The sequence below is a fragment of the Macrosteles quadrilineatus genome, unplaced genomic scaffold (genome assembly GCF_028750875.1).
Source record: "Macrosteles quadrilineatus isolate MER2022 unplaced genomic scaffold, UCM_ALF_1.0 Scaffold_5__1_contigs__length_97177068, whole genome shotgun sequence".
NCBI classification, from domain to species: Eukaryota; Metazoa; Arthropoda; class Insecta; order Hemiptera; family Cicadellidae; genus Macrosteles; species Macrosteles quadrilineatus.
The window spans coordinates 52,228,241-52,241,967 of record NW_026542598.1 but is presented as its reverse complement, the minus strand read 5'-3'; positions in this window follow the sequence as shown (position 1 = coordinate 52,241,967).

Sequence of the window (13,727 nt, the reverse complement as noted above, 5' to 3'; positions counted from 1 at the left end):
ACCTTACCTGACTTTTGTTCTGTTCTGTCAATTTAGATATGGAAGGTAGGCTACTTTGAATTTTTCAAAATAAGAATAAGACGAAAAAACACAAAATACTGTAGTACACAAAACAAACATAAAGACAAAAATATTCAATATACATTACAAATTATGTTTCAAAAAACCATTTTAACCAAAGTGATAATTTAAAATATATAGGCCCTACTTAATTAATTTGTAAGTAGGCCTATCAATTTATTTAACAAAAAAATTGCTAAATTTTATTTAGCATTATTAATGGGAAACACGATCATAACGAAATAACTATGGATTAAATACTACAACACACTTACTTCAAAGAAGATCTGAAAAAGCCTGACAACCCCAGTATAAATAGGTTGTTGTACTGACAGAGAGGAATGTGAAGAAGAAACTGGTGTGAGACAACGCTACACTAACACAACTATCTGTTCATATCTTATCAGCTGTGGCATTCTGTGATAGTGTGTGTGTATGTGTGTGAATCAACATACAATGGACCCCTCCCCCACACACACTGACAACTTGTTTATTTGCTTCCTTCTGCTTTTCCTTGAACTGATAACACAATAAGAAGCAAGTAGGACTTATTTGGCAACAAGGATTTGAATATATGAAGGATATCTGAAGAAAGTTTGTAATATAAAAAGCAAATTGTAAGATATTTTTGCTGACGGTAAAATCAATGGTTGACTTCTAGTCTTAAAAAAAATTATTCTTAAAAATTAAAATACAAGCTATACAGCGTTGTAGCATTTGTTTTCACACTGTTTTTGCATTTTATTTAACCAAACAATAAATATTCAATTACAAGAAACTTTACAAGTACCAATCCAAAAATAAAGTCTTAAAAAACTACTTGAACAACTTTAAATCAAAAGAAAGAAGTTCAGATATTCTACATTATATTTTTGAAGCTATGCAGGTATACCCCTGATCTAAATAAATGTGTACTTTTTTCTGCAGTTTTACTGATAAAAAAGTGAATGTTGAAACTGGTCTTATGTAATCGTTGTTTGAAACTAACAAGTTCTTAAAGAACATCAACTGAAGGCTTCATCAAATTGATGTAAAAAATTGACACACAGTAGACAGGTACTGAAATAAAGACAATTATTTTGTTGTAAATAACACCTTTTTAAAAGCCAAAACTTGTATTGATAAATAGGGCAAAATAAAGCTGTTGTTTAAATATTCAGTAATGCATGATTTGCTCACATATTCATACCTGATCCTCAACCTCTGTATTGTGAATTTTTGTGATGAATAAATTAAATTGAATTGAATAAATATTCATGTATGGAAGCGGTTATGGAAGCTGTTAAAGTTGTAGTGACATGACCACTGCCATGTTTCAGGCATGGCTGCATACATCAACTGCCATGTACAGTAACGCAACCACATACATCTATCGTAATGTACAGTGGCGTAGCTGCATACATCTACTCTCCCGTCATGTACACCAGCACAACTACATAAATCTACCGTCATGTACATCGGCACAGCTGCATAACTCTACCGTCATGTACATCGGCACAGCTACATACATCTACCGTCATGTACATCGGCACAGCTGCATACATCTACCATCATGTACACCGGCACAGCTATATACATCTACCGTCATGTATACTCTTTAACTATAAATAAATCTACTTTCATACAACAAGCGCAGCTGCATACACAACTATGAAACCTACCAGAAACTGCTCTACTTGCACAACTCTCACACTACAATGAGGATGTTCCCACTTACATCTGCTAGCAACGCATCACTAAGTTTTGCCAAGGACAGATGTGCATTTTACATTTTATAAGATGCACTAGTGGAAAAGTTTTCTTTCAGGATATTATAAAAATCAATAACAACTCTCTAACTCTAAAGTTTTATCCCATTTTTTCAATTTCAAAAATAGCACTTTTATCAGAGTTTTTTTTTTCATTATTATATCCATTTAAAGTTTAAGGAAGGGCTCTGACTGAAACAACACATCATGATAGTGTTATTGTATAGCAATGTCATTAGTGATTGGTAGGATTTGAACCTGTGTCGCCAGAACACAAGTCCCTCACTCTACCCACTAATCCAGCCAAGACTCTCTAATTTTACTGGTGGGTTGGCTCAAATAGCTAATCTGCTGCAAATCAGAAGGCATTGCTTGCTTGTTTTCTTATTTCATCAATTTTCAACGTAAGAACCCTATAATTTTATCTTTTGCCATCGTAAAACTTCACAAAAATATAGCGAACTTGAGGCAAATTGCTACAAATGATGGTAATATCTCACTATTGGTAAACAAGTTTTTTTTATTTAAAAATCAATGAGTTAAACAATTTTTTGTCTAAAATAAACTGAACACCAATATTTTGCTAAAGTTCATTGAACTTTAAACATCAGAAAAAATGTATGTCTATATTTACTGAGCTAATAGCTTCAACAGATTTTTTTTCTTTAGATTAAAAACGAAAAAAATAATTCTTCTCTTTATGATTGAACTCGATTATATTTACCTATATTTATGAATTATATGAGAATAAATAATGTTGAACTTTTTAGATCCGTTATTTAACATTAAATAACAGTATTTGAATGGTTTTAGTAATTTACCTTAAGTTCTCATCACTTTAATAACAATTAAATAAAGCTCTTGAAAGTTTTAGTTAATAACAAAGTTTCCTGTGAAAATAATACAGTTAACTAGTGTCAATAATTAAAAGAGTTCAGAACTTTGAAATTCTTTTTTGCAAAGTTGAAAGAATTAAAATTACTCTTCCTTAGTATTTAATAATATAATGTTAGATATTCTATCTACAATTTAAATATTAGTTAAATTAGGAATTTTAAGACTAATGATTGTTTTTACTAGAAACTTTTTTATAGACACTAATGTATTTTGTAAGTCTACTACAGTACCGAATTTGTACCTTTGTACTTAGTGTATTTAGTGTGTTTTTTTGTATTTAGTGTACTTTGTGACTAAAAAATAATTTAATGAAGCAAAAGTCCTGTAATATTTCTATTGCAATTAAAACAGTTTTTTAAAACTTCTCCTACTTGATTGCTTTAATAAAATAAGTACAGTCTTAAAACAAATAAATATTAAACAATCAAATTTAGTATCTATCCAAACTTAACTTACCACAAAAAATCTTTAATAAATAAAAAAATTGCACTCAACAAGAAAATTCAACTTTAAGTAAAACTGCCACTAAAAATAACACAAAATGGATATCACTCCAGTATATAGGAAGAGGAGTTGAAGGAGTATTGAGACAGACTGACAGGAAACTGATCCCACAGCTGTTTGGCACTGCTACCAACCACAACAAACAATTATCCCTGGTCCAACTCATCTTAACAGAACTCAATCTTTCACACAAATAAATGCTTATAAACGGCAGTCAACTTGTTTGCTCACAAGCAATGAAAGCTAAACCTGAAATACTATAGAGAAGTTATTTATATTAATTATCTAGGTTTAATTGTGCATTGTAAATACAATTTGAGCATGCCAAAGAGTTAGGGGTTTTAATTTTGAATTAAATTCAATTTATGGTTTTATGTACTGCAAATTATCAAAGTTTTGTGAAATAGTCACAAGTAAATTAATTTATTTTAACTTAATATCTATAAAAATTGATTACTTATTTGTGTACAAGGCAACAATAACAAACGTTCTAACATTTTTAACTGAAAAAAGGAATTAGCAATGAGCTAAGTCTAAGCTATTAGAGTTCAGGTAGAACATGTTTAGAAAATTATGTATTTCAACTATTTTTATTTAATATTTACTATATCTTGTATGTGAAAACAGTAATGTCTGATAAAAATTTGTCGAGGAGCTACTTCAACAAATCACTGGGCACAGAAACGACCTAAAATTAACTAACCTTAACTTAAGAGTTTTATTATAAAAATAGTGTACCTGTTGCTCAAATTCGAGGTATTACAGGCGTTATTTTAAAACCGATAAGTCATAATTTCCAATGACTTTAAAAGAGTCGACTCAAAGATTATGGATATAATGACGATGTACATAGTAGTTAGATATAATCAAAATTTCTTGTAAATATCTTATCGTTTTTCATAAGCTGATCTTGTTGTTCAGTGTTTTATACAAATGTTTCCAGCTCATAGCCGCATTAGGTTGTCCATAATAACGATCATAAATTCTAAAAAAAACATTTCTATTTCTTCTACATGGTGGTGTTCTATGACTTTCCTATGTTTCCATAGTTTGCAAATCAACTCTTCTTTAAATGATTACTCAAGAAATGCAGCACTGTGTTTATTCGGTTTTCTTTTTAGAATATCAAATTGTCCAGGCTTTCTTGCTTTTTTCCATTGTAATATTTAAGCCAACCCAAATTCAAATAGTAAATATTTCATTTCAACTAAGTCAGTAATGTTTGTAGCAAACGTTTCTTTAAATTGCAACAGTTTTTTAAAACTTCTCCTACTTGATTGCTTTAATAAAATAAGTACAGTCTTAAAACAAATAAATATTAAACAATCAAATTTAGTATCTATCCAAACTTAACTTACCACAAAAAATCTTTAATAAATAAAAAAATTGCACTCAACAAGAAAATTCAACTTTAAGTAAAACTGCCACTAAAAATAACACAAAATGGATATCACTCCAGTATATAGGAAGAGGAGTTGAAGGAGTATTGAGACAGACTGACAGGAAACTGATCCCACAGCTGTTTGGCACTGCTACCAACCACAACAAACAATTATCCCTGGTCCAACTCATCTTAACAGAACTCAATCTTTCACACAAATAAATGCTTATAAACGGCAGTCAACTTGTTTGCTCACAAGCAATGAAAGCTAAACCTGAAATACTATAGAGAAGTTATTTATATTAATTATCTAGGTTTAATTGTGCATTGTAAATACAATTTGAGCATGCCAAAGAGTTAGGGGTTTTAATTTTGAATTAAATTCAATTTATGGTTTTATGTACTGCAAATTATCAAAGTTTTGTGAAATAGTCACAAGTAAATTAATTTATTTTAACTTAATATCTATAAAAATTGATTACTTATTTGTGTACAAGGCAACAATAACAAACGTTCTAACATTTTTAACTGAAAAAAGGAATTAGCAATGAGCTAAGTCTAAGCTATTAGAGTTCAGGTAGAACATGTTTAGAAAATTATGTATTTCAACTATTTTTATTTAATATTTACTATATCTTGTATGTGAAAACAGTAATGTCTGATAAAAATTTGTCGAGGAGCTACTTCAACAAATCACTGGGCACAGAAACGACCTAAAATTAACTAACCTTAACTTAAGAGTTTTATTATAAAAATAGTGTACCTGTTGCTCAAATTCGAGGTATTACAGGCGTTATTTTAAAACCGATAAGTCATAATTTCCAATGACTTTAAAAGAGTCGACTCAAAGATTATGGATATAATGACGATGTACATAGTAGTTAGATATAATCAAAATTTCTTGTAAATATCTTATCGTTTTTCATAAGCTGATCTTGTTGTTCAGTGTTTTATACAAATGTTTCCAGCTCATAGCCGCATTAGGTTGTCCATAATAACGATCATAAATTCTAAAAAAAACATTTCTATTTCTTCTACATGGTGGTGTTCTATGACTTTCCTATGTTTCCATAGTTTGCAAATCAACTCTTCTTTAAATGATTACTCAAGAAATGCAGCACTGTGTTTATTCGGTTTTCTTTTTAGAATATCAAATTGTCCAGGCTTTCTTGCTTTTTTCCATTGTAATATTTAAGCCAACCCAAATTCAAATAGTAAATATTTCATTTCAACTAAGTCAGTAATGTTTGTAGCAAACGTTTCTTTAAATTGCAACAAAATATTAGCAACAGAAATTGCAGAAAGATGTAAAACTTCTGGAACAATAGTTGCAGAATATACCAATACCATTCATTGTGCATTTATGATACACAGATAAAGTATGGTTTGATTTTATTTTGTTTTCTATGCTGCAAAACAAGTAAAAAAATCCCTTGGGCAAGGTTCACGGGCTACACACATTTCAATAAACCGTGATACAATCTTCCCATTGTTACCACTGGTTTAATGAGAAAAGTTCTGTTTCGACAATGCTTGGCTGATATGATCTTGTAATGTTATTTTAAAATATTTATATTGGAATACTGCGAATCTATATAATTAATATGCTACATGAAACTTTGTCGGTTGAACTCCTCCGCCATTTCTTAACCGATTTTATCCATTGACGTCTCATTGGAAAGAGCGTGTCGCGTAGATTTGCAAACTGACTTTACATTTTTGAAAAGGTTCCTTGGGCTCTGACCCAGTGGCTGTTAAAGTTCCCATGTTATTCTTATGAAGAACATTATTGTTTACATTTTGATCAGCTGTATAATTTAATTGCTGTTATTTATTTTTCAATTCAAAGTCTCTTAAACTCATAGGAAATTGTGATGACTTTTATTTGTTTTTAAATAACTAATTTACTTCTTTGCAATTGCTCGATTTTGAGCAACGTGTTTACTAGTAAGAACATTAATATGAATTTACAATAGTTAAAGGAATTTGTAATGTACATAATTAATGTAAGCTTTTAGCAAATGATAACAATGAAACACTAAGGTAATGCAAGAAACATTAACGATACAGGAATTTTAAACTTTATTGTAACAAGTTTGTCAACAGGTTTTTAAATTTGAAGGTTATCTACTTATGAAATCTGAAGTCAGCAAATGGCAAAGTTTTTTATGTTTGATTATATATGCCCCAACTAAACAAAAACAAATAAAACCACCAATAACAATTAAAAAAAATAGATTTCATAGCATAATATGAGTATCAGCCTATAAAAACAAATCCACCATCAAAGGAAACAGCTTGTTCTCAAAATAAAAAAAAGAGATAAGACTTTTACAATTTACAATAATAATTTTTAATACAAATTATCTATTATTGATACAAATAAGTATAAGCCTACTTGAAAAGTAAATGAGAGGGTTTATTACAGTTTGACAATTTTAAATTTGAGTGGTTGGAACATACATTACGACACGAGTGATGCACGACACAACACCAGCACAAAACAAGAACCTCCACTAACAAAACTGAATTAAAACATCTCAATCAACTTCTGTGGGAGAACTGGTTCGGTTACGGCTTTTGGACAAAAGACAAAGAGAGGCACAGAAAGAAAAAGAATAAGAGAGAAAGAGAGAGAACTAAAGAGAGAGGGAAGGAAACATGTGCAAACAAAGCTCAAGTTACCGCCATCAAGGTAAACCAGATTCTTTTTAAGAGACGACTTAATAAACAATAAATGTCGAATATTAGAACTTAGTGAAACTTCAGCTCTAACCTAACTAACCTTGAGACAACAAGGTTAAAATAAGAACTAGCATTATCAGTAATAATAATAGTTATGTATAATTTTCAAACGCTGCACTGGTGAACACATAATGATATGTTCTTAGTTCAAACTAGTATGTGCAATGAACAAATAAATTAACTTCTACCTGTTAAGCATCCCTAATTGCTATCGTTCATTTTCTATAGCTTCATGTAAGTTTACAACTATACAGTCTGCAGCATGTTTTGATGTGAGCAATGTGTTAGATTAGGTTTGAGAGATAAATATATGTCTCTTATTTTGGAGCAAATTTAACTCTTTACTCCTTGGTTTATAATACAAGCGGGCCACTGTTTGTTTATAAATAGGTTTTATTTGGTTGAAATAGTTTACACGTAGGTAAAATTACAAGATATAAATAGCAAACATAAAAATGCACCTACATATAGCAAACAAAAACAGAAATATATTCTGCTCTCAAGGAAAATAAACTTTTAGTACTAAGGGAATTTATTTCATCAATGTTACGTTTGTAACACAATGAATTAACCCTTAGAGTGCCAGGCGAGAAATAAAAGTAACGCTCAAAAAATGCCAATGATTTTTCCCGAAGGTCGCGCTAAAAATGCCGAGCGCGATCTGGCGATTTTTAGGTTAAAATTTCGTAAAAATCGAATTTTCGATATTTCGACCAACGAAAATCGATGTATTGCATCTAGTAACTTTCGACTCAATGTTAATATATGGGTTAATAGAATCCGAGTATCCATTCGGTTGTTATGACAACTGTTTGATCATTACGAAACGTCCGGTCAGCCGGACGTTGGCACTTTTGGCTCGTTCTAAAAACGTCCGGTCGGCCGGACGTTGGCACTTTTGGCTCGTTTTAAAAACGTCCGGTTCCCCGGACGTTGGCACTCAAAGGGTTAAATCCCTAAATAATGGAAGTTTTGAGAAGCACAGTTTTGTTGTGTTTAACCAATCTAAAAAAAAAGTTGATGTTTGGATAGTAATTTTTCCTAAAACCAATGTAAAGAATGAAACAAGTTTATATTTCATAAAAAATTAAACCTTCTGACACACAATACGCGTTTAAAATTTTCAAATGATTCTTATCCTTTAAATAAAAAATTTTCCAATAGAACATATCTAAAGAAATAACTATCGTAAACTACTGTATAACTTACAAATTTCATGATGTTTTGTAAAATAACATTAATTCACCAGTTAATTATTGCTTATTATTAATGCAATGCTGAAATGACAGCCTGATTCGATATTCTTAAATTATTCACCAGTCAGCAACTTAAAATGGTTAGATTGAAAGTAGTTGCGGAGAATGACTGTAATTTGATTAATGAGAATACAATCATCTGATTAATTACAATTGTAAATCCATCAGTCGTCGCAAAATGATCAGTTGACAAATCGTCTCTACAATTCACTTAGAAGGCCTTGGCATTACAAAAGTTCTTCATTCAAAGACGAGTTTAGTTACCTTCTTATAGAGTGTACTATTGAAGTTATATTTCTTTTTTCAAGCTACAATGAGAAAATAATATATGCTTTAGCTTACCTAAAGAAATTACCTTTTATTTTTTAGTCTTTTCTAAAGAACCAATACAAACCCTAGTCTTGTTACCATCTAATGTCGATCTTTTGTTAAATATCACCATTGAATATCAGCTTAAGTTAATATTTTTCAGTTGTACAATTAAAAGGATGAAAAGTATTAAACAGCAGCCCACTCAGTTGATAGTTTAATTGAATCGAGTTAATTTTCATTCAATAATTGCCCATAGATTTAACAAGGGAATTCAATATCAATTAATAGTAGTGTATCTATAGTCAAAGCCTATAGAGGCACTAACAAGTTATGACTGAAGGGATGCCTCTGAACCCAGATGGGATTAGGCTATCAATAAATTAAGCTACCTAGCTAATAAAAACACTATATAAGACCAGACTTTGGACTATTCTCTTATTGAGAAAACTGACATCATTTTTATTAATAGATAGCGTAAAAGAAAAAAAGTTAAGTTAATTTATCATTTTAATTTTTACATCCTCTAGATACTTAATCCTATACTCTATTGCATTGTGATGTGTAGTATGTGTGTATATGACGTAGGTCTATTATACAATAGGCTGATGTGTTGACTTTGTCAATGATTTGTGAAAATCCAAAAGACAAATAAATGATATGATATGATTGATTGATTGATTGATTGATAAAGAAAAAACAAATTGCAATGAAAGTGCAAAAATATGAATAAGATTCATCCTTGTTTAAACCAGGTGTACCCCTAGAAAATTTAAAGAAAATATAAGGTAAAAGACAGCACCTAAATTGAAGATGGTTATGATATTAGCAGTCAAAAGAAGGACTCAAATTTATAAGAAATAATGGACAGCATTGGTTTCTTGGCTAGGGTAGAGCTAAACAGTAAAAGCAAGTATAAAACGAATATCAAAATATTGTTGGTCCTAACAGCAAAAATACAACTAGAAGAGGGATGAAAGTACATTTTTAAAGCATAACAAAGGTGCTAAAACTTTGAGTGATAGCAAGCAGAGCTTGGTTTTAGGCAAAGAAAAAGTATTTATTTAGTCATAAGGGGAGTCGGAGCATTGGCCATTGACCTGAGAATAATCTTGGGAACAGCTGGAAATGATATATTGATGAGGCTACTGGCATTACTGGTTACAAGCCTTCTCTTTGTTTTAGGTTAGGTTTGGATACTAGAATTTGGTACAGACCTAGACTCATCACTTGTGTGAACTAGTGTATCGCCGGGCGGTGGGGAATACTAGTCAATGTCATTCAGCTAAATATAACGCTTGTGTGAACCCTGCCTTAGAAACTTAATCTTCAACAGCTCCAACAGAGATGTTCCATGAGGTAGTTGTAGTTCGGAGGATCTTCACCCGACTTATTAAAACTAGGGGAAACCCGTCGAAATCGACGGTTACTTTCAAGGCTTACGTTAATTCATCTTACTGCGATAAATTGGGTGAAATATACATATTTTGAGCATTTAGCATTGTTTAAAGGGTAGTAAGTGTGAAAACAATACCGGTAATGATTTTAATTGCATTAGTTGCCAAATTTGGTTGATCATTCAATGATTAAAATATTTCCCATTCCGTACGTCATTTGACTCATCGGAGTTATTATTAGTATGTTATATGATATCTCTTCCTTTGGAAGAACCTTTAAATAGTATTAAAATCGTATTGGTGGGTCTTTTGTAGTTAAACACTTCTGTGATTTCATCAGTGTAATATGATTTTATTTGAAAAGAAAATATTTTTTGGGAATAAATGTTCTAACTTCAAAGGGAGGTATGTCCGTTACAGTGTAAGTTTGATTTTTCCTTCGTCACGTCGCGTCAGTTCATATCGTACTTCTGTGCCAATGAATGAACCCTCTAGCATAGTTATGAGAAATTTATTGTGGGGTACTGTTAAAGCTGGAATTCCTTGACATGGGGGATGTCAGTTAGTTGTCTCAGCCTTATCAATAACATAAAGTTGTCAATATAATCTCTCTACGGAATGATAGGTGTAGTGGAATACTTGAAGTGAAGTTGGCTTTTATTCTTAAACTGTTAGGGACCTCCTAGTTTATATGGTCTTGCGGCTTCATTGGCAACAAATAATGCAAATGACATAGCAATGGGACATTTCCAAAAAGAAAAAAATACTGTAAATTGGCTGTTGCGTATATATTGACGTTTACATATTGTAAATCAACGTATCTTATAAAGGATTATGAGGTCTAGTTTAAAAGGAATATGACCTTTCTGTCATGACAGTAGCTGCTAAAATAGTATTTTCTCTTTGTACCATATTTTACAGCCAAAATGTCGTGTTATTTTCAATAATGTTACCAACGCAGTGCGCCAAAGTCCGTAATATAGGCAGGTGCAAATAATTTGTCAAGATGGGTACCATTTTAGGCAATGTTTCTATGTTTGGATTTTATTAGACACGATAAGAGTAGATATTTCTACATGAATATTTGATATGTGTAGAATAATATGATAAAATTTAGGCAAAAGTGGTGAAAAAGGCAGACACCAACCCGTACAATAGATATAAGATAGTTCAATAAGAAATAATTTAAGAATTTCTGTGATCAAAGGATTTTCCACTGATTTCGTAATAGAACGTTATATTGCAAAACATGACATGATAAAGCGGAAAATTAATTTTAAAATCAGAAAATAACATTGCAAATACTTATTTGGTACAATTCAGTAACCCAATAAATATGTGTGGTTTGAAATTCAATTTAAAAATGAACAGCTGTTTTATTAAAAAGTATTATTCACATGGCCAAAATGTAAACAACTCTGTGGGGGATCTTTAAAGGCTTCTGGGGCAGAGCCCTAAGGGATTTTGCTTAGTTTTTCTTTTGATATCTCATCTACAGACCAAGACCTTTCTTTGGACACCTCTACCAAGTTTCTACGCCCAGCCGTTCTCTCAAATTAGTGGGGACAAAGTTTCCAATTAAATATTTAAATTCCCCCATGTTAATCTTATGGGAGAAAATCCAACTTTGGTGGCCTGTGGGGCAAAGCCCGAGGATTTTTATTACATGAATTGGTGAAAGGGGGCGTCTACACAAAAAATACTTTATTTTGACACGTCGTTTGTAAAAATCCGTCCATTATTAACGGAGGAGTAGTGTTTTCAAGAAATCGCCTTCACGTATTATATATAAGGATTCAAAGAGAAATGGCCTGCATAGGCGGGGGGGGGGGGGGGGGGATATTGACTGGCTCCATCACAAAAGAATCATTTACAAGGATAGAATCTAATCAGGACTAGTCGACGTATTCCTTTGCTGATCAACGAAGTAAAAATCATCAGAGTTATTGCATATTAGAATAAGAAGGTGCGACAGCAGCTGTCTCTAACGTTCTTTGTAGCGTTTGAAGTCTAGGATCTAGATTATTTTTCTATTGGTTGGGAAATGACAAGGAATGCAAATGGTGATGAGCTGTGGTTAAAATTTATAATTGGAAAGAACCATTACGGTACATTAGAAGGTTGGAAGTTCTGTTGGAGCCTTGGGTATTGCAGAGGTTTAACCATCCTTGCAATAACTAATAAAAGGTGATAGGTGTGATCAAAATTTCAAACTGAATGGTTTGTAGATGGTTGGAGATGTAAGGTTCTTTGGTGATATGGGTTTGGACTTCATGTAAATTACATGCTTAACACGTTCGCTGCAGGCCACTCACCGGTGAGTGCTCTTGTTCCTTTCTGCCACGCTGAATGCTCACAGGTGAGTGCAGGCATCGCCTAAATTTCATTCAATTTCTGCGCAGCAGCACACCGGCAAAAAACAAGTATTTTTATGTCTGCATTTAGCTAGGAATGGGTGCTTATTGTGGTGTAGGTTGGTAGTACGTTTCCCCGTAAAATCCCCTTCTGGCAAGCTTAGAAATCAACTTGTCCTGTCTTTCTCCCTCCAATTGGCAATGCAATGGGACCGGCTAGTTCCAGGCAGTGCTGCTATCTGTGAGTGTTTTATTAAACTACTTCGACTCTCCACGTCGGAACACAGCACATCAACGCACATCATTTACTATTCGTCAGACCAAAATATTTGAGCAAAACGGGTTCGCTCGACGCTGTGCCGCACTGGGGCTATGCCTGCCATTTGGCGGGCCGCAGCGAACGTGTTTAAAGTTCAACTGACAAATAATAAAGTAAAATAAAGTAATTTACTTATTCTACACACTACTTATTTCAAGGACAAAGGAGACGAACTGGAAACTGTAACCAGTAATGTACGAGCATCAGCTGATGACTTATTTACCGCAGTTTCTGACAGTTGAACGTTGGATTATCCCTACTGCACTCTTAAGATGTTTGAAAATTTTCAAATGATTCTTATCCTTTAAATAAAAAATTTTCCAATAGAACATATCTAAAGAAATAACTATCGTAAACTACTGTATAACTTACAAATTTCATGATGTTTTGTAAAATAACATTAATTCACCAGTTAATTATTGCTTATTATTAATGCAATGCTGAAATGACAGCCTGATTCGATATTCTTAAATTATTCACCAGTCAGCAACTTAAAATGGTTAGATTGAAAGTAGTTGCGGAGAATGACTGTAATTTGATTAATGAGAATACAATCATCTGATTAATTACAATTGTAAATCCATCAGTCGTCGCAAAATGATCAGTTGACAAATCGTCTCTACAATTCACTTAGAAGGCCTTGGCATTACAAAAGTTCTTCATTCAAAGACGAGTTTAGTTACCTTCTTATAGAGTGTACTATTGAAGTTATATTTCTTTTTTCAAGCTACAATGAGAAAATAATATATGCTTTAGC